General features: G+C 55.7%; 1 protein-coding gene and 1 long non-coding RNA gene across 10 annotated transcripts in view; one reads left to right on the forward strand and one right to left on the reverse strand.

Annotated features, from left to right (window-relative positions):
- The window catches only part of TNS1 (tensin 1), a 194769-nt gene that overhangs the window by 49875 nt on the left and 118320 nt on the right, over positions 1 to 26574 (forward strand). The window contains exon 1 of one of the 9 annotated variants that reach the window (XM_053904973.1): positions 9035 to 9309. The exons of the other annotated variants lie outside the window; for them this stretch is intronic. The gene's annotated coding sequence lies outside the window, so the exon portion shown is untranslated. Of the gene's footprint in view, positions 1 to 9034; positions 9310 to 26574 lie in introns of those variants that run through there. 9 annotated transcript variants of the gene reach the window in all.
- Positions 6728 to 9948, reverse strand: LOC109265086 (uncharacterized). Its single transcript, XR_002079015.2, has 2 exons — positions 9697 to 9948; positions 6728 to 8183 (listed from the first exon to the last, which is right to left on the reverse strand). It is a non-coding gene; the product is annotated as an uncharacterized LOC109265086 (long non-coding RNA).

Genomic DNA, 26574 nt, shown 5'->3' on the forward strand with positions numbered 1-26574 from the left:
AGGACTGGCCTGCACCTGGAGCCCAAGCATCCTTTATCTGGCCCTGTGGGTCCCTCACCACCCCAGGGGCCTGAGCCCCTCTTTCCTTCCTCATGGTTAAGTGGACACAGTCCTCCTTCCATCCCCGCATGGCTAAGCCCAGCACCGGCTCTCCTGGGGGCTAGTGTGATGCAGGTTGGGAGCTGGACACATGGCTCTAGGGTTGACTACATTGAGTTCCTCCCTATGGTGACATCGGGACTCCCTACTTGTCCTTTCTGGGCTTTAGCTTCCATATAACTATGATGAGAGGATTGGGTTAGTCAACTCTAAATTCTTGTCAACGTTTGTGAGCCCAGAATTGGGTGGCCCCGGGGAGAGCCGGGGGTGATTGTTTTCCAGAGTTTGGAGCCCTTCTTGCCCTATCCCTGGTCCCATCGGTGTCACCAGGAGCCATGTCTCAAGCTAAGCCCTGACAGGAGGGGCTGACCACTGGCCCCATTCACATCGTTTTGGACAGCCCCTCCAGCCCCCTTGGAGCCAACCAGGGGAAAGGTCAAATGTCTGAAGGTGATAGCAAGTGGGAGAGTAAGCCGGGGCTCTGGTGTTTGGGTGACTTCCATCTTGGTGAAGCCAATGTGGCAGAAGGGAACATGGATAAAAAGCACAGAATGGGGTCAAGGTCACCACCAGCGTGGGCCTGCCACCTTCTGCATGGTCAGGCTGCTGCTGGCATGTGTGTGTGGGTCATCGGCTTGGGCACTGAGTCCTAAGGAGCCCTCCATGAACCTCCTGGACATAATATGACATGGTGCTTCGGAGACCGCTGGGGTTCAGGCCTATCGCCCCGCCTCTCTGCTCTTGTCTTGCGGACTTTGGGCAGGCGACTTTGCCTCTCGGGTCTGAGCTCTCTCCACTGTTCGAAGGGGGTTAGAAGGACATCTACTCCCAGGCCTATGGTGGGGAGGGAATGAGCTAATAAGGCATGTGTGGGGTTTATAATGGGGCCTGGCACATGTTACGGGCACATTAGCCATTAGGATTTAAGTGATCCCTCCCTCTGGCTTTCCGGTCTTTCCCCTTGCACCACTCAGCACTGTTCCTGATACGTGTTTGTGCTTCTGTTTGTTCGGCGTCTCGTCCTCTAGACCAAGTGTCCCTGCGGGCAGGTGCTCCATCTGGCTTTGCGTGTGATCCACCTGTGGTGCTGGCCTGACCCTCTGTGGGCACTCCAAAGCATTTGTTGAATGGATGGGTGAATGTATGAATGAATGAAGGCCAACTGGGACAGGATCAGAAGCAGGGAAACGACCGAGTACCTGGAAGGTGGAAAGATCCAGAAACTGTGGAAGAGCTGGGAATGCCCAGCCTGTGAAACAAGTATTTGGGGAGAGTGTGAACAGGTGTGTGTGTATGTGTGTGTGTGTGTGTGTGTGTGTGTGAGAGAGAGAGAGAGAGAGAGAGAGAGAGAGAGAGGGGCAGGGCGGAGAAAGAGAGAGAGAGAGAGATTTCTGAAAGCTTTAAAGGGACTTGTTCTCTGCAGTGGAACCAGGAGCCACAGGAAGCAGGTTGCCACTCATTGGAGCCTTCCAGCCTCAGCTGGGTGTGGAGCGGGCTCTAAGGGCCTGGTGTGTGAAAGCAGAGGCTGGCGAGCGAGCATCTGTCAGGCACAGGAGAGCCCGGCACCCGAACAGGATGTCGATGGGCAAAGGCCCTGAGGTCCCTGCTGACATACCGTGGCTGCTTCAGTTAGGAGAGTAGTAGCAATCGTAGCTGATGTCTCTGAGCGTCAGTTTCCTTATCTACAAAATGGGGTTCATAATGGTCAATACCCATAGGGTTGTTGGGAGGATTGAAGTTAATATCCACGAGCTCTAGGAATAGTGCCTGGCACATGTGAAGCCCTCAATAAGTGTGAGTGTTTATTAAACAGGGCCTAAGACATCCGTGAGAAGGAGAGATGAACTGGGACTCTGGGGTGGAGGTGGTGAAGGCTTCTTTGAACGAGGAGGATGTGGGGGATGCTCTGTGTCAGACTCTGTAATCATTTGTCAGAGTGGTTCATAACTTGCCTGAGGTCACACAGCTGGTGAGTGGGGTGGCCAGGCTTCAGTGATGGTCTGGGTGGCACCAAAGCCTAGACTCTTTCCCTTCCCATCCCTGGGCCTTAGTGAGATAGGGCCAGCTTTCCCTGGCTCTCATACTCCAGGAGGGACAGCCCTCATTTCAAGGTGAAGCAAAGAGATTATTATTACCTGTAGGGTAAAAGTCCTCTGGAGGGAGTCTCCAGCTCTGTTCAGCCCTGAAAGTGCTATATAATTAAGAAAATATGGCGGGCGGGAGGGGAGGTGAGGGCTGAAATTTTCAGCAGCCCATTGCCACGGAGCACAGAGCAAAAAGTAGTCATCCGAAGAACGTTGGAGGCCTGAGATTCAATGTTAAGGAGAGGGAATGGTGGGGTGAGGGTCGGTTAGGGGGTGAGAGAAAGGAAGATGCACGGAAGATGAGGAGGTGGGAAGGCCATGCAGGTGATGAGGGGCTGGAGGGGAGGAATCCAGCTTTGGCAGGATCTGGGCTGCTGGGGAGCTCCAGACTTTGGGCAAGGGTGCCCATCTGGGGCCAGACCCCACGGAGCAGTGGCAAAGGGTGAGTCTTGGTGGGGGTGGGAGTGGGGGTGGGAGGCCAGTCGGCCAGCCTGGGACAGCATGTGCGAGCCAAACGTTCAGCCACAAGCCTGGCTCCTCGCCTTCTCCAGCTCAGCAGCCGGCTTGGCTAAAGGTCAGCTCCCAGGCTGGGGCCAACACGCTCCCTACTGATCGGCGCCCGCAGGCCTGGCCTTGTCAGGATGCCTTTGCATCCTTAGCAGCTGCTCAGCTCCTGACTGATGCTGCCTTTTGGATATTCAGAGATGAATGGGAAATGGTCCCAGGCTTCAAGGAATTCACAGATGAAGAGGCAGGGAGACAAAGGAGGAGTATGTAGGCAGTACAGTTTGCCCTGGCTCACTTTCTCAAGACAGTTTTTCAAATATCGGACGATGTATGTTTTGTCCTCTCTTTATCGTCTGAAATAAAAATTGGGCTCAATCTCTTTAGCCTTTCTTGCACTTTTATTCAATAAATGCTTATGGAGTGTCTTCTGCTGTCCTCTTCTGGATGCTGTTTGGTTTACAGAGTATAGGAGAGAACTCAACACGTCTGATGATGTCTGAGAGGCATGGAATAGAGTAGAACTCTCATCTCCTTTGGTCTAGATTCTATACCTCTATTAATGCAATCCAAAGAGCATGTGCCTTTTGGTGGCAGCCATATCCTCCTGAGAGCAGAATTCTGAATTTTCTGTTTTCTGTTGCCGCTAAATCTTAGACTTTTCCTTGCACGAACTATTATTAATTCAGCGTCTTTATTTTATGACTTTTTAACCTTAGTTTAGGACTTGACCTCAAGAGAAATGTTCCCTTACTAATTCTGGTCTGTTTGTAGTGTCAATTTTGTATTTTGGTTCAGTTCAACATCTTTCTTTTGCTTTTTTACCTTTGTGTGCTTGGTAAGCCTTGGTTCTAAGTCTTCATCCAAGTTACTGATAAGTATGTTGGACAAGCCAGGGCAGAGGACAGAGCCCTTTGGCAAGTCAGGAAGTTGACATTGATCTATTAATCAACACCCCTTGGCTTGCTGGCTCGGAATCCACTCGGCTTTCTATCTCGTCTCCAAGCATTTCATCACGGCTCCTGCCAACACCTTCCTGAAATCCAGATAACCTGGGTGTGGGGGATTCCCCGACTGTCCAGTCTAGGGACCTTGTAATAATGGGGTTAGGGTGGTGGGTGTGTGTGTGAGGGAGGGCTGTGGGTTCTCTGAAAGGATCCAGGCTGAAGCCGGTGACCATCGCTGGTTTAGGCTTGAGAGGAATCCTGTCCCAGAGGCGATTAACTCCCAGAGTCCTTACAGCTTTAAAATTGGCTTTCTCAGGGGAGACAGGGATTTGTGTGCAGTGAACTGGCACCAGCAATGATTTTCTGCCAAGGACCAATGTCTGCCTAGAAACATATTCCAGCAATCTTCCGAGGGATCTTCGAGGTTGTCAGATGGGGGGATGGAAGCCAAGAGGGACCAAGAGCGTCCTCTGGTCACCAGGGCATTGGTGGCCGAGTGGGGCTGGACCCCAAGACCCTGACTTCCAGTCTGAGGTTCTTGGGGCTGGATCCGAGTGCCTTTCCTGGGTGGAAACTGAGGCAGGCTCAGGAGGGAGGGGCGGCCAGCATGTGTCTTGGGGACAAGCTGTTGGCAGGCCATTTTTCTCATGCTTCTCCTGTTCTTTTGATCCTCTGTCCTCAGACCACAGGCGCAAACCAGAGAGGAGGAAACCAGAATGTGGAAGGCCTGGAGCTTCTCCCTCCCTGGGGCAGTGTGTGGCAAAGGGCCCAAGGCTCTGCCCAGCTCTGTACTCTGAGAGATGCTGGGAATGCATGCAAATGAGATGCAAATAAGGGACAGTGGTGAGGAGGGGGTGCCCCTGCTGCTGCCTCAGTCTGGCCTGAATGTCAAGGATGACAAACAGAAAAGGAAGAGACCTGTGACCTGGGCTGTGGAGCCCAGCATCAGGAAGGAAAGGAGAGGGGCTCTGTGGGGCAGCAGGGTGGGGTGTGGCTTCTGGAGCCAGCTCTGGGGAGGGGGGCACGTGGAAGGGGGAGGACCAGAGAATGGCCCTGAGATGAAAGTATCCTGGAGAAAGCCCAAGCTCATCTCTAGCTGCAGGGGCGGGGGGGATGTGGTCAGAAGGGAGAGGGTGCAACTCAATGCACAGACACTGACCAAATGCCTATGGTGTCCCCCACGGCCTGGCTCCCAGCCAGCTGTGTTATGGGCCCAGCAGGATTCTGAGGCCCAAGACCTCTCCCCTGGGGACCTGGGCATGTGGCCCTCCCTGCCTTCTCTGTGGTAGAGAGGGAGGAAAAGAGTGGGGGCCAAGGGCGCTAGAGGGGAGTAGCTCCAGCATCTCCCTGCCCCCTGTGCTAGGAAGATTGGGAAGCCAATTCCTGCCTGCTGGATGTTGGTCTACTCATAGCCCAGCTCAGAGGAACTTGCCCCTAGCTCCAGAAGGATCTGGGAACCTGGCCCTGCAAGAGTGGGGGTTACGTGACACATGACACGATGACCTCCAGAGGGAGCGCTGGCACCCAGCATTCCCAGTTGTATTGGGGAGTGAGACAGCCTTGAGTTGCAAGACCTGGATTCAGACTCTGTTTCATCAGCTGCCCTGTGGTCTTGGGTTAACTGCTCTGAGCCCAGCTCTAAGACTGGGATAAGAATGACAGCTTATAGCCATTTCTCAGATTTGAATGGGGGCCTGCACGGAAACACACACGGGAAAGTTTTGGTGCAGGGTAGGTCCTCAAGTATTGATGCAAATGGAATGAAGGAAAACATGGGAGCAACTCTGTGCTGGCCCATGGGGCCACGAGGCCAGGGGGAGTCTGGATTCAACATTCGCTGGCAGTATTTCCCTTGACTTTATCTTTGCCCTTTCTTCTCTGTCTCTGTGTGTCCCTTTGTCCTCCTTTCTGTCACATCCCCTCCTGTTCCATTGAAAGTGCCTAACTCAGCACCTGGCCCCGACATGCACGATTCATTTCGCTGCTCTTCTCAATGGCTACTCTGTGGCTCAGTGGCCCTGTCCCAGCGCCCCCAGCTTTGTCTCCTTGCTCCTTCTGGGTCTCTGTTTCTGACCCCCTCTTTGTCCTGCTCTCTCTCCTCCTGACTTTCCTTGCTCTCTGTTTCTCCTGCTTCTATCTTCCATCAACAAGCATCCATTGACTCCTTGCTAGATGCCAGGCACAGCCCTGCTACTTTCTGGGTTCTGTGTCTCTCTCTGCCTCCTTGCTGCCGGCCTCTCTCCCTCCCACCCCTTCAGCCTCCTGCCCTCCCTTCCCCCAGCTCCACAGTCTCCAACACTGGTATTATTCAGTTTTATGAGAAACCCCCAGGCCTACCCCTGAATGGACCAACCACAACTGGAACCAGATGTGCAGTCCAGCACGTGGGGATGGGAGGGAGGGAGGGAGGGAGGGAGGGAGGAGGGAAAGGGGCATGGGCTGGCTTAGGAGGCAGGGAGGGGATGGGGGTTGGGAGATGGAAAACCCTGGGAATCCCTTGTCTGCTCTGGCTCAGGGGAGGAGGGCTTTGTGGAGGGGAGGGAATAGGGGCTAAGCAGTCTCCTGTAGAAAGCAGCTCTCACTCTGTGTGTGTGTGTGTGTGTGTGTGTGTGTGTGTGTGTGTGTGAGACTATGCATGTGCATGTGTGAGAGGCTGAGACTGATACTGGTGAAAGTCCAGGGAGGGACTGGGGGTGGATGGTCAGCTATGGGACAGCTCTTAGAAATAAAGGGGAAGACTACTCAATTTCTTTGGAATCTCCCAGCTCCTTGGAACCCCCTCCCTCCCATCCCATCTATCCTTGACCTTCTGTCTGTGCAGTTTCTAGAGGCTTACTGAATTCATGCCTCCTTGCCCCAGGAGGGCTGGGAAAGAGAGGTGGTATTGGGGTGGAGGATGAGAGTGTCACCTCCAGTGGCTCCTTGCTAGCAACTGAAGCAGGCATCTCTCAGAGCCTCCTGATCTGCTGCAGATGATGCGTGAGGGACATGGTGTAAATGATCCTCAAGTCCTAGCAAGGTCAGTTTTTCTGATGGTCAGTTTTTTATATAGCTTTGAAGATAAAAGTCTGCCAACAGTTATCTTGGTACAGCTTTGTGCAGAATCAAACGTTAAAAAGTGTTCGTTTATTCAGTCTGTAGCCAACCATCCATCTATCCATCACTCCACCATTTATTTATTCAGTCTGCATTCACTGAGAATCTATGCGGCCACCTTGCACTGGGTACCCAGCATGCGAGGAAAGGGGAAGGAAATGAGGAATGAATCTTTGCTCAACTCACTGGGACATAGACAAGTGCACCCAACCAGTGAGTGTCCCGGCATTAATGTATGAGCAAGAGCCCTCAGTGTTCAGAGGAGGGGCCAGTGCCTACGGGAGGGGCAGTTGCAGAAGGCCCCAGGGAGGATGTGGCTTTTGAATTGAGGCCTGATCATGGAGAAGGAAAAGGGGGAATGGTGCCTTGAAAAGGCTCAGAGGTGGGGCTGTGTCACAGAGGGTCCTTCTGCAGTGCTGGGACTGGATCTGGTAGGCAGTGGGGAGCCTGGGATAGTTTGGTGTCAGTCAGGGTGATGGTGGGGTGTGGGTTGGAAGGAGGAGATGGGGAGGAGGCGTGTCTGCCCTTCGTGACCCAAGACAGGGAGGGGGTTTCCGCTTCTGTGGCAGACTCCCCATCTACCTTTAGGGGAACCCAGATTGCTGACGTGGAATCTCTCACTTCCCTCCCCTGACCAAGGCTGAACCAAGCCCCTGAGTCGATGTTGGTCTGCAGGGATGTGGGAGTTAGTAGGACAGGCTATTAGTATTCATCTTTGTCCCAGAGTTGGGACGAGGGAGGGCTAGACTCTTTCCTCACACGGTCCACAGTCTCAGAGGCACATTCTGTGGGGCCACGTCTCTCCTATCTCTGTCTCTGGCTGCACCTACACACTCACAGAGGGAGGCCACTGGCAAGGGCTGGTAGGTTTAGAGATACTGGGATTTGGGACTCTGGGAATCTAGACTCTCCACCTGGGAAGGGGTGAAGTCATCTTGTTCTGGAGGCAGGGGGTGGGCGCAGTGATGCTTCCGTCTCCACCCTGCCCACATTAGGGTCCTGGGAAGGTGCCCTGCTCCCACCCCCCCAATCGTCAAGGCTTCACTGTCACTGAAGCAGGGGAGCAGTCCTCCAAAGTGCTGATCGTTGCCCTGTGACACTGGCCCTAGATGCCCCCAGATCTTTCCCGAGACTGTTGGTCCCTCCTCTGGGTCTTCCCTGTCACTTTCCTGGGGAAGCGTTTGGATGAATTAATAAAATTAGTGAGTGTTAGAACTGGAAGACATCTTGAAGACCTTTGGATCCAAACTCATCATACAGCAGGGGAAACTGAGGCTCAGAAATGCAGGTCACTGGCCCAGATGGGGAAGAGAAGGGCTTTTCAGTGTCTGGAGAGCTGAGCGGTGGGGAGCTTGGCTCTGGAGTGAGCCTATCCAAGGTTGACTTTCTGCTCAACACCATCCTGTGTGGTCTTGGACAAGTCACCGAACCACTCCAGGATTGCTTTCTTCAGCTAGAATAACAGGGGAGATTTGAAGATTAAGTGAGAGAGAGAATATTCTTTAAGTGTCCGGCATGCAACAGGTGTGTAGCAAATAAATGACTTTTCCCTTCCCCTCAAAATAATCCTGTCCACTTATCTTCAAACTTTTCAAATCACGTTTCCCCTGATATTTTTAATTATAAATAAATTTTGTCCATATAGGAAAGTTGAAAGGATTAAATGGTAAACTCCGTAGGTTCTATAATGAATCCTTTGGTATATTTGCTTTATCACATTTCTGTTTATCTCTCCATCCATCAGTCCATGTTATTGTTTGATGCTTTTCAAAGACAGCTGAAGCATGCAATTCATTAACCGGAGTTCCTCTTCGCATCACTTTTGCATATAAAACCACAAATGCCTTCACTCAGCCGGGAGAAAAAAAGCAGAGGTGAAGAAAAAAACGGGCTCAGAAGTGAGATTCTGGGTCTCCTGTCACAAAATGAGTTGGGATTGGCATAGAGCAGGGTGCTCTCCAAAAAATTGGGAGTTGCCAGTTATTCCGATTATTATCATCGTTACTGCCATGTGACCAAACATCCTTCTCCGCCCCGCAGCCCTTTGGCCATTTCTCTGCCGCTCTGTTTCTTCCGTGGGGTCCTGGACCTCTTGCCACCTGTCCTCCCGCTTCTGCCCCCAAGCCCTCTGACGCCTCCCTGCAGGTCCTTGGCTGGCTGCTGAAGGAGGTGGGGGCTGCGTTGCGGGGCCCCAGGCGCCCGCCCTGCCGGGAGCTGCCCGGAGCGGCTGAGCGCTTCAGGGGTTAAAGGCGGTGGCGGCGGCGGCGGCGGCGGCGGCGGGCGGGCTGCTGGCCGGCTCGGGGAAGGAGGCGGTGCGCCGCTGGCCCGCCCGCCGCCGGGGGAGGGAGCCGGGCGAGCGGCGCCCTGGCTCAGTTGCTCCCAGCAGTGGCCCTGGGACCAGCTCCGCTCCTGCTCCCGCTCCCGCCCCGGACACAAGGCTTACTCACGCCCTCCTCCCGGCAGCCAGCTTACCAGCTTCTTGCCAGCCACAGCTGCTGCCCCGTCATTGCCCACTGCCTCTGTCCCAGACAGAGGGGGACCCAGGCACCCACCCACCCGGTGGCTCTTCTGTCAGAAAGGTGAGTGTGGGGTGTGTGTGTGTGTGTGTGTGTGTGTGTGCGCGCGCGCGCGTGCTCGCGTGCTGGCCTGTCCTACTGATGCTGTCAGGACCTCCCATCACATAAATTAGGGGAGGGGGAGGTCAGCCCACCTGGTCACCTGTCCCGGGGCTAGGCCAGCCCCCAGCCCCCAGCCCGACCTGTCAGTCCCCTGCCCTCATTGTCTGGTTCTGGCAGGGTGTCTGGGGTGTGGTTGTCCCCCGCCAGGAGAGACCAGTCAGAAGGAGTTTTGTTTGCCGGGGAAGTTGCCGGTGTCAGTGGCTGCTTGAGACTGAGGCCAGCAGGGCGAGAGGGGGCAGTCGGGAGTGTGGGTCTGCGGGGCTCTCCTCCCCTCCCTGCTCTCCATACCAGGGGTGCCTCAGGAGGGGACCAGGAGATGGGCGTGGGCATTTTTCCTCTTCATTTCTTTCCCCACCACCGCTGGAGCTGCTGCCGGGCCCTGTTCTCGGGCCTCCCCTTGCTCCCACCTCTCATCTCCCAGAGGGCTGCCCAAGGCTTCCAGGGAGGGTCTAGTGGGCCTGGAAGGGCTTCCCCGCCGCGCTCACCTCCCCGCAGCTTGGGTCCCTGGGTCCCTGGGCACAGCCTGGCATAAGTGCCCCCTGCTGCCCTCCCCCAGCCAGCAGCTCTCATTCCCTCCTCACCCCTCTGGGCAGAAATGGCTAATCCAGGTGGTTAATGAACAGACACACGCAGCTGCTTTCCACCCCCCTCTCCTTCCTCTCTTCCCACCCCTGTCTCCTCCTCTGACCCTCTGATGCCCTGCCTGCCACCCTTTCCCAAGTGGGGGAGTCTATGCAGAGCTAAACCTCAGTGTCTGGCCCCCACCCCCCAATTCAGGACCAGGGCCAGGACTGCCTGCCCAGATGTTTCTCTGCTGGCCACTGTCTTAGAAGAGGAAACTGGGAGGGGGTGACCGAGTAGTGACCAGGAGAAGCCTGCTGTGCCCCCCAGCCGGGCTCCCTGCAGGGGATGGGGTTAGGGGACAGGATGGGTGCTGGGTAGGGGAGGGCAGGACAAGCAGTTGTGGGGTGAGGCTCAGAGGAGGAACTGGAAACCAGGGTTTCAGAATCTTTGGGGACAGGGGTTTTTCTTCTGGAAGCTGCAGAACTTCTTCCATGTGGCAGAATCAAAGCAGGGGGGTCAGGAGGGCGTGGGGGAGCACTCTCTTTCCTTGAGTCTCTGCTGGGCCCCTTCCTGAAGCTGCCTGGGTGGGGTGGGGACCATTGTGGCTCAGACTTGGCCTTAAGTAGCTTCTAACCCTGCCAGCTGGCGGCTTCTCCTGTCTCCCCCACCCTCGCTGTCCCCCAGGACCTCAGAGCTGGTTATAGCCGAGCCCCCCCTCTGCCCCGACCCCTTTGGCCCAGGTCTGGTGGGGACCTGTGTCTGCATGAGGAGCTGGGTGGGAGAGCTCTCAATAGGACCAGTGCTGGGATCCCCGCTTGGGGAAGGTCTCCCGGAACCCCGAGGTTTGGGAGCCAGGACTTTGATTCAGAGCTGAGAATTATCAGGTGGTGGAGGAGGGGGCGTGGGAATCTCTGCTTCCAGACCCCTGCCTCTCCTTCCCTATCCCTTTCTCAGTACTTCTCATTCTTCACTTCCCACAGAGCCCCAGCCGAGAATCTCCCATGGGGGCCACAGCCTCCGGAATCACAAACACCCTGGGGGTTGGTGGCCGGGTGTGGGGGGCTGCTGGGTGGGGTGCAGGGGAGTTCAGGGCCAACCTTGCCGTTGGATGACCATCTTCTCACCTCTGATGGACTGTAGCAGAAGACCTGGAGTTTGAGAATTCTCAGTGCCCTGTTAGTACTGAGGTGGGAACAGGAAGCAAAAAGGGAGAATGGATTTTTGCTTGGTGAAGGAAGCTTGGCTCAGGTCTGTTGAAGGGTTTCTTAACAAGCCTGCTGGTCAGCAGGAGAATGGGCTGCCTTGTGAGGTAGCGAGCCTCCCGTCCTGGGGAGAGTTCGGACAGCGGCTTGAAAACAGCTTGGAAGGATTCCTGAGCTGGGATGCGGTTAGGAGAAATGACCCTGGAGGTCTCTTGGGATGCTGAGGTCCTGGGATTCTTGAAGTCAGGAATTCTCGGACACCCGGAATGGGAGAGCAGGAAGGCGGTGGCCTTTGGCCTGGGGCGGGGGCACTGTCTTCTCCTCCCTGCCAGTGTTTGGGGAACAGAGAGCCCGATGCTCTCCCCTCGCACCCATTGCGCACTCTCCTGCCAGGTCTGCCCCAGCTGCTTCCTGCAAGGATTCTGAGTTTCTTCCGATTCTTCCTGTCTTATTCTGAGCCTTGCCCCGTGGGTTAACCCCACAAGGGCCAGCACAGACCTGTGTATGGTATGGAATGGAAGGGATGCCATAGACCTCACCCCCTGCCCCCTCCAGTTAGAGCCCATGCTCCCAGCTAAGGGGGCTAACTGGGGGCCAGTGTGTGAGGATTAGGGATAGGAGTGTGCTTTGAGGTTTGGCAGCTTAAACCCCTGCCCAGTTCGTACCCCCTGACCCTGGCCCTCCCCCCATCCCCCCCACAAGCCCATGAGAAGGGGCCTCCCCAGCCTGCTAGGGCATAGTAGGCAGAGGAGCAGTGCCAAGGTCTGAGATGCAGAAAATCCCCGCGTTGGCTCTTACCTGAGCCTCAGTTTCCAAATTTGTGAAATAACACAGGGTGGTCAGGGGCAGCTTGCAGTGGTTTGTGCAAGTCGCAGGGGGATTTCACGGGAGGAGTGTGGGAGGAGCAGATCACTCGCTGTGTCCACGCCACCTCTCCAGACCTGTGTCTCTGTGGTGTGGGTGCCAGGCTGCCAGAGGAGAGGCATTGTGGGGTTGGAGATACAGGGTTTGGAACCCCAAACCCTGGGAGGCTGGCGCTTTTCATGATGGGAATGTCAAGGTGGGCTTCTGGGAGAGGCTCAGGAACCCACCCGGGCTCCATCCTTCCCGTCCCAGCCTGCCTCTCCACACAACCCCCGTGACTCCTTTTCTCCTTAGTGGAGAGAGTGAAGGAGTAGGGTCTGAGGTCCCCCTGGCCAACCCTCTGCCTCCAGTCAGTCAGTCCTGGCTTCGTCTGAAGATGAAGTCCTTTCCAAGTGTCTAACTGTAGTCCCTCGTCTCAAGCCAGGACTAGATGAGGCAGCTTAATTAGGACACTCTTTGCTCTGGTCTGACCGAGACCCAATAGAAGAGCAGGAAGGTGAGATGCTGGGTGTGCCCTTGAGCCTAGAGAAGTCAGGGTTAGAGCTGGGGACAGCAAAGGCTCTCAGCTGCAGGTCATTTGGCTTCTTGGCTTCTTTCTGGGGCCATGAGTCTTACCCCAGAAAGGGAAACTGAGGTCCAGCTGGGGGATGTGTGTTGGAGGGGGGCAGAGGAAAGCCCTCCCAGTTACTGGACTCTGAAAAAAGCAAGTGGGTGTGGTGCTGGGGGGAGGGGGAGAGAGGTTTTCAGAGACTGGAGGGACTCTTGTCCCCAGTGCTGTATCCTCATGGCCCTGGCTCTTAGCTTTCAAAGCCATTAGGCACACAGAGGCGTGGGCACCAGTGAGCCGGAACGAGAGGAGTGGGGTGGAAGGGTTGCCAGCCTTGCGGGCCATGCCCACCTCCCTGGGTGCCCTACTCCATTATGCAAGGTCACACCTGGCCCTCCTCTCCTTCCTTTTCTCAAATTGCCTGAAGCACTTTCCCAAGAGGGGAGGTGGCAGGAGGTGCAGCTGGGTCCCTTGCCTGCCTCTACCCTGGTTAGTGACCTTGGCCATCTTCCTATTTGTCCACACTTTGGTTTCCCTCTGGGAGATGGTTAGTCTCCACAGAGTTGGAGCTTTGTGGGGTGGGGTGGTAGGTGGGCCCCAGCCAGTCCTTGGTGCTGCCTCCTCCAGGGCTAGTCTGGACTCTGTAATCCCTGCCTTTTTAGGGCTGGAGGCTTGTAGCTCAGGCCTGGGTGTTTTGGGAGGCAGCAGGGACTAGCCGAGGAGGGTGTGGTCCCCGGGAGCCTGCAAGCAACGAGGGGTGACAGCGGTGTCTGAGCAGAGTCCTGTCCTGCTCCCGTGGTGAGAGGGAGTCCCAGTTAGAGGTCCGGGTTCCCCAGAAACCTTCCTAAGCCTTCTCTGGCAGAGAACATGGGACCCCTTAGTTTTCCCCGTCCTTCAAACTTCCCGTGTGCTCGTCTGTCTTCTAGCTGGATTACGAGCTCCTTGAGGCCAGGCCTGTGCCTTTTGCCTCTCTGGCAGTCCTTGCTGGGCCTGGCAGAGTGTTGCTCAGCACTAACTGGCTGCCTGATGAGGGGCAGAGGAGTGATGGTTTTAGATGGGGCCTGGGAGGACTTGTTAGGCCCGGAAACAGGGCTGAGTTTACTCAGAGGTCTAGAGTGAGGCAGAAAAGGTGACTCTGAAGGCCAGACTGCTGGGGCTCAACTGAAGACAACCCTATTTATTGACTGTGTGGCTTTGGCAAGTGACTGAACCTCTCTGAGCCTCAGTTTCCTCATCTGCAATAGGGGAGAATAACTGTACCTGTTTCATGCTGTGGTTGTGAATATCAAATGGGTTAGTTTATTGGAAATACTTCGAGCAGTGTTTGAGCCCGGCACATAGCAAGTGATCAGCAAATGCGAGTAATTGTTATTATTGGTTCTGGTGGTGGTCCTGGTGTTTCTCTAGGGGCTCAGTTCACTCTTTTCTCTCTCTTGGGGTTGTTCCGTCCCTAAGACGGGAGCATTATGGGATCAGAGGGTGGAGGAGATGGTGGCGTCATTTTCCCTTGAGGGGGTCCTAGCATCCGAGCCTAGAGAAGAGATTCCCCCTGACCTCTGTCTCTCTCTCTCTGTGAGTGTGGGGAGGCGGGGAGCTAAGGGGACCTCCCGAGGCCCTGTCTGCCCAGGGGAGCCGATGCAGAGCTGTGTTTATGGAGGACGCTGAGAAAATTGCCATCACTGTAAACAAGATGCATTATTATAAACCAGGCCAAGCTCCCCTCCTTGGATCCTATCCCATCCCTTGATGAGAGTCACTGAATCAGAGACTCCCAGGCCTGGCAAGAATGTGGCTGGCCTGGCCTCCAGGCAGGCTTCTCTTGACCGTGGACCATACCCATGGGGGTGGTGTCTGTATTGTAAGGTGGGATCCCCAAGCAACTGCAAGTTGCTGTATCTTATGTCCCCTAGGTCTCTCTGAAGTCTAACCTCCATCCCTCTTGCTGCAACTGTAGTTCAGTCCCTTGCTGGCGGGAGGTGGGGGAGAACCAGGCCCAGCCTTTCCTGCATGCCACATAGCTGGGGGCTTTGAACCTGTGGTAGGGGCGGGTCCTGGCCACACTGCCTCTTCCTCCCAGGGCTCTCGCCTCTCTGGGGTCCTCCACCTTCTGGTTCCTCATTAGCAGGGGTCAGCCCTAAAGGCCTGCCAAGCCGCACTCTCCACCTAGCCCGGGTTCCCACCCAGGGAGGCTGGGGGTGCTCCAGGTCAGGGGTGTGAGCTCTATTTCCGGACCCCTGGCCCGCCCAGTTGCAGCTGCAAAAGGCATTAAGCTTTTTTTTGGAGAAAGAATGGGCTTGGGTTGATGATGATGACAGCTGGGGAGGGTTCCTGAGCTCAACCCGCCCCTATCTCGCTTCCCCTCCTCAACCCTTGCTCACCTCTGCTCCATTTCTAGGCCATTGCTCCTCTGGAGGAGGGGCTTGCCTTTGGCTCTTGACCTTGACCAGATCTGAGCAATCAACTGGTCTACAACAGCCCTTTATGGGGAGCAGTCTGTGGGTAAGGTCCTGGGTTTGGGGCTTGGTTGGGGGTCAAGGGGTGGGCAGAAGGTTCAAGGGAAGTGTAAGACAGGCCCAGGGCATGGGGAGAGCAGTGTTCTTGCTCTGTCCCTGGACTCTGGAAGTGTCCCTTCCCTTGCTGGGCCTGGTATCCTCACCTGTCATATGAAGGGCTAGGGAGGTGCAGGGCTGGAAGCGTCCGGGAGTCCATCCCAGGCTGCAGACTTCACCTTGGATTGACCTTGCTTCCCTTCTGCCCCGCCCCCACCTCTGGCAATCGCAGGCAGGAAGTCCTGCTGATTAGGGCCCTAATCACTGGCTGAGACTCCTAGAAACAGCAGAGCTGGTTGAGCAGAGAGGGGTAGGCGGACAAGCACAGGGAGAAGCCCTCACCGAGGGATATGAGCTGGGTGTTCAACTGTCATGGGGGGCACTTGATGCCTGCTTGAGGCTGGGGGTCAGCTTCTGGGGTGGGGGCAGTGCCCAGGCATCCACCGTGGAGGCTGTGTGGCCGTGGCTGAATCTGGCCAGGCACACGAGGCCCCTGATTATTCACTTAAAAGCTGTTTTTGGGCACTGACCCTATGCCAGGCAAGGTGCCAGTGGTATGGGGCTGGAAAGGCCAGGGGGACAGGGTCTAGTAGGAGACAAAGGGGAGTAGATGGACAGTTTCTGCCAAATGCAGAGGGCGTATCAAGCAGGAAGCGGTGTGTATGACCTGGTGGAGTGGAGAGAGCTTTGGAGAAGAGGTGCCATTTGAAATGTTTTTTAAAAGAAAAATTTTAAATGTTTTTATTGATTTTTGAGAGAGAGACAGAGAGAGAGCACAAGCAGGGGAGGGGCGGAGAGAGAGGGAGACACAGAATCCGAAGCAGGCTCCAGGCTCCGAGCTGTCAGCACAGAGCCCGGCGTGGGGTTTGAACCAACGAACAGTGAGATCATGACCTGGGCCGGTCAGACGCTTAACCGACTGAGCCTCGCAGGCACCGCGAGATGGGTTTTGAAGGTTGAGAAGAAGGAGTTGTGCAGGAAGCAGAAGGGATGAAGACTTCTTCAGGCACAGGGGAAAGGCACGCACGAAGGCACAGTAGCACACGTGTAATGGATAAAATAGTGGCTCCAGTCCTGTGGTAGAGTCAGACACACGGGGCTGTCCCTCCCGGCTTTGCTGCTTATTAGCTGGGTGACCTTGGGTCAAACCTCAGTATCTACATCTGTCAAATGGGGTTACTATTCCAACCTCTTAGAATCATAGTAGCGATAAAATGAGATCATGTCTAGGAAGCAGTCAGCTCAGTGCCTGGCACAGGATAAGCCCTCAGTGAGTGTTGTGTGTAGGAAAGCCTGGCTTTGGGGAGAGCTTGTAGGTATTGCTTGGGGTCCGGCCATGGGGGACTTTCTGAGCCAGGTTAACAAGGGAGCAGCCGAGGGCTTTAATGTGGGAGAAATGTGATGAGACTGTTATTTAGGAAGGTGATTTGGGCAGCTGTGAAGACTGTCCTGGCCGGGGAGATCTGGGGACAGGCCATAAGCCAAGGCCCTTGGACTCCTCTGTTCAACTTTCTCAACCCCAAGCTGGGAAGTCCTCTCCTGAATCACTTCGTCTCTCTGGGCTCCCTTCCCATGTGTTGCCCTCCTCTTCTGAATCAGGAGGCCGAGGAGGCACTGAAACCTTCCTGGGAGATCTTTCAGGTCAGAAGAGAGCCCTCCTGGGCGAGGCTTCACACACAAGACCGGCACGGACGGATCGTAGCGGGTAGGGGTGAGGATGGACCGCAGGCAGCTCGCGTTTCTGAGGAATCCAGAGGCTCCTTTTGGGGGCACCCTTCACCGTCTACCTGGCACACAGTAGGCCCTCACTATTGGCCGAATGAATGAACAAACAGGAGTGTCCCCGAGTCAGGTGGAGGATCCTGCCCGCTTGGAGGCGGAGGCTTCCCTGCCTGACTGTAAGCGGCCTGGTAAGTGTCTGGACAGGGGCTGCCCGTTCAGAGGCACGAGGACCGTTGAGCGTCGCCAAGGCCAGTGTGACCGCAGGAGTTCAGTGACTGTGTGTGGATGAGGAAGCAGGGATTTCAGGAGCTTTAACTTGGAGCCAGGTGCTATCATGAGGCAATGTGGCAATGTGGGGGCGGGGAGGGGGTCAAGGTCAGATGCTGCAGTCACACCGTCTGAGTTTCAGTCTTGACCCCATCTTTTGCAGGCTGTGTGACTGTGGTCGGTGCTTTAATTTACTCTTCTGTCAAAAGTGGGAAATAAATAGAAGCATGTCCAGCATGTAGGCCATGTTATGTGACCCTTGATTATCATTACTGTTATCATTATTACTTGTGTTGGTGTAGAGGGAGAGAGGCAGGCAGGGGCTTCTCGGCAGGCATAAGTGCCCAGAGTGGGTGGAGAGCACAAGAGACAGACGAGGCTCCCCAGTGCCTCGTGAGCTTCGAAGGCTCTTCAGTGCCTTGTGAGCTGCCTCGAACGTCACACATGGGGCTGTGTCTGATGTGGCCAGCTGGGCTGAGCTGGGCGTGGGAGCGGAGGCCGCGTCCAGCCTGGATTCCAGGCTGGAGCCCTGGGAGAGCAGGGGGAGCTGGGGCGAGGGCCAGGGGGAGGAGAGGTGAGCAAAGAGGAGGCCAGGACTCTCCCAAGTCCCCAGCTGGGACCCTAGGAATTCCTCCCATCGTCTGCTGCCAGAGGGCCTGGCCTCTTAGCTGCATGGCCTCCGGAAGGCCTGTGGTCTTTCTCCCCGTCTGCTGGGAAGACTGTTCCTCCTGCCCCTTTACCGTTAGGCGGTGATTGCTCCCCACCAACCACTGTTTGGGGCACCCCCTTCCTTCCTTCTCTCCTCATCTCGGCTTCAGCTCTCCCAGTTCCAGTGCTTTTCCGGATGAGCAGCTGCTTTGCAGTGGGCAGGGGTGAGGGTGGGCTTTCAGGGCCTGGCCCAGGACTTGCGGTGCAGTGGAGGGACTGGTGGCAGGTGTGGGGGGTCAGGTGGCCTATTTCCCGTCCCTTTTTGGCAACATGTGACCTTGGGCAAATTGCGTCCCCTCTCTGGCTTGTTTCCTCATTTGTAAGGTGACAGATTGGCCTTAGGAGAGTTCTCTAACCAGTGCTGAAATCCTGCAAGTCTGTGGATCTTTCTGAGCAGAGAGGCTCTTCCTCTTGGGGCTGCTAGAGGAGCCATCCAGCATGGGAGTGGGTGTCCTGGAAGGTCTTCAGGCGTCTGCTGGGAAACCAGCTGAGATGCTGGGAAGGTCCCTTCCAGCCCTGGGATTGGAAGGTTCTTTGCCCAGTTGACCACTCTTCCAGGCAGCTCTGTTTCTTGGAACAGAGTGGAGGGTAACAGCTGTCAGGGTTGAGTGGACCAGAGTCTCCAGGGCTCTGTCCCAGTGACTCAGGTGGAGATGCACTGGCAGGATTGGAGCTAGTGAAGCGGGGGAGGGAACCAGCCAGATCTGCTGGCTCCCCTCGGCCACTCTCAGAGAACAGAGTGGGAGTAAGTGATGTGCTGGGGGGGGCAGGGTGCAGAGAAGAGTGAGTAACAGTTGTGAGTGAGTAATGACCCCGTGTCTCTGCTGGGCAGGTGGCTCCTAGTCTGCAGGGCTGTCTGGGGCTCCGGAAATGCTCCCGGGAGGCCCAGCCACTGAGTCACTTAGGAGCTGGGGGTCTAAGGTGGCATGCCCCCCGCCACCCTCCCGGTCCCTTTGCTTCTTTCTCTGTGCTCCTCTGCATCAGCCACTCCTTCCAGCTCTGCCACCACACCCTCTAGGCCCCATAGTTGCCCTGTCTTGTCTTCGAAGCACCCAGGTGACTTGGGTTGCCTATAGGAGTATAGATTTTGCAGTCTGGCTATCCTGGGTTCAACTGTTCATAGCTGTGTGACCTTGGGCAGCTTACTTTTCTCACTGAGCTTCTGTGGCCTCATATGGGAAAAGGAAGATGTGTCTATTGTACGCACTGTGGAAAGAATTAAATGTGGCATCATGTCTGCAGTACCCCGTGCATTCTATGTATTCAGATATTGGGGCTGTCAGTCAAGGCCCCAAGCTCTGTTTTGCTCCTCCTCACCACCTCCACCCCTAAAATTCCAGCTCCCATGCCTTTATTCCATGATTTTTAGGATGTTTATTCTCCTATCAGATCTGCCCCATGGTTTGTACACTCGCCCTCCTGTTTCTGACCCTTCCTACCCAGCTTCCATCAATGTGCCTTGCCCCTCACCTGCTCTTTCAGAAGGAGGGCTCTGTTTTGCTCCTCCTCACCACCTCCACCCCTAAAATTCCAGCTCCCATGCCTTTATTCCATGATTTTTAGGATGTTTATTCTCCTATCAGATCTGCCCCATGGTTTGTACACTCGCCCTCCTGTTTCTGACCCTTCCTACCCAGCTTCCATCAGTGTGCCTTGCCCCTCACCTGCTCTTTCAGAAGGACGGGCAGGAAGCAGGTAGGGGGGAGAGTCCAGGGGGAATCTGCTGCTGGTCCTGCCTCAGTGGATGGGCTGGCTCCTGCGGGCACTTTGAAACAACAACAATCTCTGAGATCTGGGTGAGTGTTCAGACTTGAACCCTCCCCACCCCACCTCTGCTGGTTATGCTCTCCCCTCCTGCCGTCTGCCCACATGGGTCATTCTGCCCCTGGCTTCCTCAGATCCTCTGTGCTCCGGGACCCGGTCCCCTGCCTGTGGGTGTGCTGGTGGGGCTGCTGTGTTCCTGTTGGTGCAGCTCTGCTCCGGGTGGGGCCGGGAGCGCTAGGGAGTGACTTTGCATCTGGACCTGGCAGTGGGCCGCAGGACTGTGTGTGCAGTGTGTATGTGCCTTAGGGCGTGTGAACTGTGTGTACATACATCAGCAGTGTCTCTGGGCCACCGGGTCTGTGGCCCATGTGAGCCCCCTCTCCTGCCTGTTTAAAATCTGCCTGCGTTTTCTGAACCCAGTGGAGAGAGGCAGGCCTTCCGCTGCCCCTCCCTGCAGCGCCCCTTCCCCCGGACCTGGTTTCAGATGTGTGCATCTCCGAGGTTCTCCTGGAGAACAAGGAAGCAGGGGGGTGGATATGCGTCAGATGGAGCCAAACAATGCCTGTGACAGCCAGGCCTCCGCCGGCCTCCAGTGCTGGCTTCACTTCAAGTCTCCGCTGCCTGCCTGCTAATTGGGAGTGAGAGGGGGCTTCCTGCGCTTCGGCCACAGATGGATTTAAAGGAGCAACATGAGGCTGGGCTGCCTGACCCTTGGGATTCCTGCTTCCGGGGCTCCTGGTGCCGTTCATCAGAGCAGATGGGGTTCCAGCACACCAGCCCTTGACAGGTGCCAACTGTGCGGAACCAACACACGAACTCCTCCTGCCGCTGCCTTCTGGGGCCTAGGAGTTTCCTAAATGAGTGCATTTTCAGATACCTGAAGCCTAGCCGGAGTTGAAATCTCAGGGGGAAAAGGTGGATTATTATTATTATTATTATTACTTTTTTTGGATGGGAATCTTGCATTATATTCTACTGTCCCGATCTCTGACTTAACGGTGGATGGGCGGGACCTTGTAAGTCAACAACCTCATCTCATCTGTTGTCGTTCCTCAGTTTCTTCTTTCAAGAGGGCATGAGAGCAGAACCTACCTCACGGGGTTGAAGTGACGATTCGAAGAAGTCGGGATACATGCAGTGCTCAGAATGGGGCACCGTGCAGTTTACTGCTCTGTAAATGAAGACGTTGAGGGGCAGACAGGAGCGATAATACAATAGCAACCGACTCGGTAGAAGGGGACTGTGTTTACCCAGCGGGTGCTGTGTTCCAGGAATCTTTAACCGTGTCCACACAGTCAGCTTTATTGAGTTGCACCCTGCAAAGTGGGTCTCCTAACTCCCATCTTACAGATGCAGGGGGCTTCAGGAAGTGGTGATCTGGGACAAAGTGCCATCGGGAGCACGCCTCACTCCACGTTCAGTGCTTTTTCTGTCCCACTTCTTGCCCTTTGGTTGGAAACCACATGGCCTCCCGATGTGTTGAGGAATTTGGAAATAAGGATCCGCAAACAGAAGGTGTTATGTATGATCTTTGAGATCTGAATCTGCCCCCAGCTACCCATTTCTTGGCTAGATTCAGAGCAGTCTGGAGTCTGGTGATGAGGCAGAATGACCTTTAGCTGTCCAGGGAACGTAAAAGCCACAGATGGGCCTTGAGGATATAGAAGTTTCTCCGGGGTAATATGCGGTTGGGTTTCTTTTCACCTTGTTCTTTCTTTTGGTGTCCCTGAATCTTTCAAAAAGGAAGTACTTTTAGGTTACAACAAAAATTTTCTTCAAATTTGAGATGGTTTTCTTTTTCTTTTTCTTTTTCTTTTTTTTTTTTTACGTTTTGGTGTTTCTGAAATTGGCATGTGCCTTGCAATTGAGGTGTACGTGTTGGGTACATTTTTCCCCCTCAAAAGCTGGTACCCAATTGATGGTGCCCCAGACAAGCAACAGCATCTTGGAAATTAGGAAACGGGGGGAGGGAGGGGGTAAACACCTGCACTTTGCAAGGCACCATGCAGGTGTGGAAGGGAGAGAGGCCAGGAGGCCCCGTCATGGCCCGCGAGCAGATGCTGTGCTGGTTTCAGAAGGCCAAGGGAGCCTCTGGTGTTTGTGTGGGCTCGAGTGTGGCTTCTAGCCCCAGAATTCTCAGCTCGTGGCCTGGCCGAGGCCAGCCTTTCCCCCACTACCCTCCCCTCAGCCTCCTTTGCCATGTCCGAGGGCTGCTGGTGTGCTTCTCAGCAGTTCCCGAGCCCTTTGACTTCTTGGGTTTCCCCCTTGCTCTTAGATATTTTTCCCATGCGTCCTTCCTGCCTTACTGTTCTGGCACAGTTTAGGGTCAAAGGCTTTTGTCCCTTAAAGTTCTCATCTGGGGACAGAAACCCTCAGTGGGGAGTGAGGGGGGGTTGGGTGGGCAGTCTCCCTCTGGGCGTAATTTCTGGAAAAACAGATGGGTTTGAATCCCAGTGAGATAATAGGCCTCTTCATACCTTCATTATAGCAGTTACTGGGCTCTTTTATAATTCTCTGTTCACATGTGTGCCTCCTCCAGTGGGCCCCAAGGTCCCCTCCTGGGCCAGGCCATTCTTATTCATCTCTGTCTCCCTCAGCTGGGAAGCTGGCACTGAGGGGCCCTCCTCAGTATTGTTGAGTGAATGCATGGTCTTGCTTCCCATGCCGGTCACCCCCCTGCCCTCCTGCCCCCCATTCCACTGAAACCTTCACCACAGACCACAGCCCTTCCTTGACCAGATTCTTCTAGGAACTTCCTAGAAGCTGCTCTCTGTGCTATAGGCCATGTCACCCCACCCCCTGCTTCAGAACACATGGCCCCTCTCCAGGAGGGGAAGAAGGGCTGGGGTTTTCCCTGGTCTTTGAATCTCAGGAGAAGGCAGCTCTGAAGTCTACATTTCACACTGCCTGTTGACACTTTCACTTGTACAGTAGAGGCCCTGCTTCCTCCAAGTCCTCCAGGCTGGGCCCCTCAGTGGTATCTGGCTTCTCCATCTTCTAATGTCTCCTTGAAGCTCTCTTGGTAGCCTCTCACTCTGCTTCCGGCCCTGGCTCAGCGCCAGACTCCCTTCGGTGGCAGCTGCCTATTTTAGGCTGGACATTTGGCCTCCAGCCCTGCCCCTCACCTGTGCCCTCTCTCACTGGCTCTGGAGGCACTGGGCTACTCCAGAGCCCTGGACATTTGCCTCAGTCCCACCCGTCAGGCCTTGCACAGTGTGCCCTCTTTGACCCTCTTCCTCCATTTTGCCATGTGCTCCCTGGGCCCAGCCGACCGGTCTCTCTTCTCTGTTTTCCCACCTCTGCCGTCTCCCCTGCTCCCTCCACCTCAGAGGCCATGCCCGCCATGAAGCTCTTGCTGTGGCCCTGACTGGGCAAGGTGGTGTGGTGCTGGGCAGAGCGGAGGCTTGGGACCTTGGGTGAAGTGTATGACCTCTTGGAGCCTCATCTGGGAAATGGACTGATAACACCTAGTACCTCAGAGTGTATTAGATGGAACAGAATTAGACCTGAAAGGGGGTTTCTTTGGCTGGAACAAGAGCACTGAGGCAAGGAGGTGGGGAATGGAGACTGAAAGAGAGACCCAGCCAGGTCCCTGAGGACTATGAGGACCATATTAGGGCATTTGGACTCTATCCCATGGACCCGGGAAGGACTTCGGGCAGGAGAGTGACAGGGCTGGATGTGCATTTCCAAAATAGTTCCCTGGCTGCTTAGTGGGGAATAGGTTAGAGGGGCAAGACCGAAGGCAGAGACCTGAGTTAGGAGGCTCTCACAGTAATCTCTGTGGTTAAGGGGACTGGAGGGTAGGGTGGCTTGGAGAGATATTTGGGCAGACGAATTATCCAGGCTTGGTGGGAGGGAAGGGAAGGAGGAGTCAAGGCGGGCACTCAGGTTTCTGGCTTAACAACCTTGGGTGGCTAGGGGTGGGGGAGTAGAGTGGTTGTCAGTGCTGAGCAAGGGAGCGGTGGGGCGGAGGCAGGGTGGAGGTAGGGCTGTGAGTCCAGTATGCTGACCAGTGTCCAGTATGCTGACCAAGCCCCGGGCCGGCCCAGCTGTGCCTTCTTAGCCCTGCCGGTAAATTCCTGTGGCCTCATGTGCCCCACCCTGTCTTGTGGCTATTGCTCAGCCCCTCTTGGACCCTTGGCTTACTCTCTAGTGCTCCCAAGGGCCTGGCACATAGTAGGTGCTCAGTAAAGGTTTGCTGACCTCAACTTTTCCGATTCTCTTGGTCATCATAGGAAGGCTGGCCTGGTTGCAACCTCAGCCCTCCTGGACTCCCTAATTGTGGGTGTGGGTAAGTGGGGCGCTGGAGCTGGGGTCCCAGCTGGGGTTCAAGGGGAGGCAAATCTTCTGAGAAAATGCTCTGCAGACAGCCGGGCTTCCAGCATGGGCTGATCCGGTGCTATCTTATGCCATCTTCCAGAAGGGCTCTGCAGGGCACCAGCTTCAGTAAGCGGGGAGACTGCTGGCTGCACAGCATATGCTCTGCTAGGTCCACCGCAACCCCTTTCCTGTGGCTGGAACATTCTGGCGGGGCACAAGAAGGGCACACCCAGCTCTCCCCCTTGTGTAGTGTTGGACTTCCCAGGTCAGGCTGCCGCGTGTGGGTGTGGCTAAGAGGTCAGGGAGGTGTTTGCCTGTAGAGAAACTTCCCTGACTGGAGAGCCCTTTCTTGAGTGTGTTACCAGACCTAGAGGCTGGCAGTGGGCTGGGAGGCCAGTGAGTGGGGCCTGAGGAGAAGGTTCCCAGACAAGAGGGTGGACCCAGGAGAAGGGCAGCTGCTGGAGCTTGGGGAGCAGGTTGATTGGGTCAGTGGTTCAAGAGGTGTATGGCTCAGGAGGATTTTGGGGGGAGGACTGGGGGCAGGAGTCCCAGGGGCAATGCCCGGAGTCAGCCCTCTGGGACTCTCCTCTATTTCTTGTCTGAGTTGGAGCCTGTGCTGGGTTTGGGGAAAGGGCTGGTCCCCTGGCTCTGGAGGGGACTCTTGGCTGGGACATTCCCTACCCCCCTCAGCTCGAGGTGTCCCTGGGAACAGGCCCCTTCTTGCCTCCAGGAACTGGATGCACTTCCTTTCCTGATCCTGAGCAGAACTCTATATAAGGGAAGGAAATAGCCGAGTAGGCCGGGAACAAGCTCTGGTGAGGACAGGTGGCCTGGAGGAGGGGGTGCGGGCCTGGGAGGAAATGGAGCCAGGGCAGTGGCCATCTTTCCCCCAGGAACCCCCTGCCTAGGGCCTGGGGCTCAGAAGGGGAGGCCAGTGTCTTGAGTCACTGAGCCATCCTGGCCTTGTTCTTGCTGCCCCCCTCACCACGGCTGTGGTGTTCTGTAGCTGCCTGACTGTTATGCACCCTCAGGTACTGAGGGGTGCACATTTGCCTCCTACGGGGCTTCCAAGCCATCCCTTGGTCCACTTGGCTGGGCTCATAGGGGCTGGCTGTGGTCTTTTTGCTGGAGCCCAGTGGACTCGTAATATGAAGTCTCAGGTGCTGGGCTGTCCACGGCCAAGGGGTCCTCGGGCTCTTTCTTCAGTCACATGGCATGTGGGCTAGATCCTCTGGGGTCAGGGTCTGCATTATTCTTGACCCCCGCCGTGTCGCCCCCGTGACCAGGGCTCAGGTAGCAGCATGCTGGCCACAGGCTCCCTGAGCGGGGCCCAAAGGGTGAACAGCAGCTCCCGTGGGGAGGGTCCACTTGCTTTGTGCAGGGCAGGAAGGGAAGAAGTTGGGGGCAGTGGTATCCTTCCGTGCTGTGGCTGAGGGAAGAGCAATAGAGGCTGGAGGTGGGGGTCTATCCAAGTGTGTGTTTTGTTAGGGTAGGGATTAGGGCCTCTTGGTTTTAGGGTACCCAATGGCCCCTTGTCTCTGGGCTTTGGAGCTCCTCCTCCTCTCCACCCCTTTCCTCCCCCCCCCCCATTATTAGTAGTATTGCTATTTGCATTATCTTCTGCCTGCCTTAAGTTTCACCATTTACTTCCCCCTGCCGCCTCTCCTACTCAGGCATCTTCAATGGCTCTCCAGTGCCAGCATCTGAAAGTCTTAACTGCTTTGCTGGGCAAAGTTGCCCATAGGAAGTTCCAGCCTGGAAAGAGTTTGCAGCCAGTCCTCCTTCCCTTGGTCTCCTTCAACGTGTCCTTTAGTGTCCCTCCTCCTTCCTTCCCCCACCCGTGTCCCGGCCAAAGGAGACTTCTAGTGGTTCTTCCTGCTGTGCCTTATTCACGTGATCATTGCCATGTGAAACGCCCGCTCCTCATCTCCACCTGTTAAAACCCTATCCACATAGTGAGCTCCAGGCCCTGAACGAGACACCAGGGCTGCCCACCCTGGGGGGTCTTAGAACAGTAGTGGGTGTGACACCCCACGGACAAAAGCAATGTGTCCTGGAGGCCTGGCCCAGAGACCCCCTGCTCCGTGGACCCTGCTTGCGCCCCCCCCCCCCCCCCGAGTGCTCTCTGCTCTCACAGCCCCTGGCACCTGTGTATGGCTATGGAGGCAGCATGGTGCGCTGGGCAAAGTGGGTTTCGGAGTCAGGCCGACCCAGGTGGCAGTCCGGGCACTGTCATTTAGCAGCTCTGCCCTCTTGGATCTCACAGGATTGCTGAGAAGACTGCTTGAGATCCTGTGAGATGAGGGTACTGCTATCTACCGCCAGAGGGCCATAGGGAGAGGTGCCCGGGTGGCTCAGTATGTTGGGCGTCTGGCTTGTGGTTTCGGCTCAGGTCATGATCTCACGGTTGTGGGATCGAGCCCCCTGTCAGGCTCTGTGCTGACGGTGCGGAGCCTGCTTGGGATTCTCTCTCTCCCTGTCTCCGCCCCTCCCTTGCTCTCTCTTTCTCTCTCTCTCTCTGCAATAAATGACATTTAAGAAAAGGTCACAGGGCGTGTGAGGGATAACATAGTGTGCCTGGCATGCAGTGAATGTACACAGAAACCTCACCAGATGCCGCTGCTTCTGCTTCTGCCATTGCTACTAGCTGTTCGAC

Source organism: Panthera pardus, unplaced genomic scaffold (assembly GCF_024362965.1).
Source record: "Panthera pardus isolate Hobbes unplaced genomic scaffold, ASM2436296v1 HiC_scaffold_10, whole genome shotgun sequence".
Lineage (NCBI taxonomy): Eukaryota > Metazoa > Chordata > Mammalia > Carnivora > Felidae > Panthera > Panthera pardus.